Raw genomic sequence first — 1,368 nt, 5'->3', positions numbered from 1 at the left:
TTTATTCTGTATCTAGTGTTGTTGTAATATTTTACAGTAAGCATTAGCTTGAATAATAACTTGCCCAAAATATACATCCTGTAAATGTGACCTTATTTGAAAAGAGGGCCTTTGCAGATGCAACTAAATTAAGCATTTCGAGATGAGATTATCATGAATTAACTGGATGGGTCCTAAATTCAATGATATGTGTCTTACAAGAAAGAAGAAAAGATAAAGAAACACGCAGAGGAGGTGGCCTTGTGAGAACAGGCTGAAATTGGAGTCATGCATCTACAGGCCAAGGAATGTCAAGGATTGTAGATGGAAAAGAAGCTAGGAAGGAGACATGTAACAGGTGCTCCCTCAGAGTCTCTGAGAGGAATCAGCACTGCCAATGCCTTGATTTGTAATTTTTGCCTACAGAAATGTGAGAGTATGCATGTCTATTGTTTTAAGCTATCCAGGTTTTGGTAATTTATTACAGGAGCCCTAGAAAACTAATACAGTAGCCCTCCCTTATTAGGGAGAGCTACATTTCAAGACCTCTAGTGGGTGCCTGAAACTGGATAGTACAGTCATGCTCCATCACTAATGGACTTCATATATGATCGTGGGCCTATGCGATTGTAATGGACCTGCCCTATACAAGTGTATTATTTTTTTATCTTTTATACCATATTTTTACTCTACCTTTTCTATATTTAGATGTGTTTAGATACACAAGTGCTTACCGTCATGTTACAGTTGCCTACAGTATTAAGTATGGTAAAATGCTGTACAGATTTGTAGCCTAGGAGCAATAAGGTACACCATACAGTCTAGGTGCACGGGAGGCTATACCATCTAGGTTTGTGTAAGTACACCCTGTGACGTTCACACAATAACAAAATTGCCTAGTAACACATTTTTCAGAAGGTATCCTTGTCTTTAAGAGACATATGACTGTATATACTATGCATGAATTTCTTTTTCCTTCACAATTTCACATATAGAAGATTTATTCTTACCAAAGGTCTTCTTAGCAAATTCAACATGTGACTTTTTTTCTTAAAGGAAGCGCTTCACAGCATCTCTTTGACATATCCGAATCGCCAACATTACTACTCTTACACTTAGGGCCATTATTAAGTAAAAGAGTTTCTTGAATACAAACACCTTGAGACCAAGACAGTTAATCTGATAACTGAGAAGGCTACTAATTGACTAACTGGCCAGTAGCATATACAGTGTGGATACACTGAGCTATAGGATAATTCACATCCTGAGCATGATGGAGTGGGACGGTGCAAAATTTCGTTCATCCAGTTACTCAGAGTGTAATTTTACCCTTCTGAATTGATTATTTTTGGAATTTTCCATTTAATATTTCTGGACCCCAGTTAACCA

Source organism: Propithecus coquereli, unplaced genomic scaffold, assembly GCF_000956105.1.
Source record: "Propithecus coquereli isolate 6110/MARCELLA unplaced genomic scaffold, Pcoq_1.0 Scaffold462, whole genome shotgun sequence".
Taxonomy (NCBI): domain Eukaryota; kingdom Metazoa; phylum Chordata; class Mammalia; order Primates; family Indriidae; genus Propithecus; species Propithecus coquereli.
Note: the sequence above shows the minus strand (reverse complement) of the source record.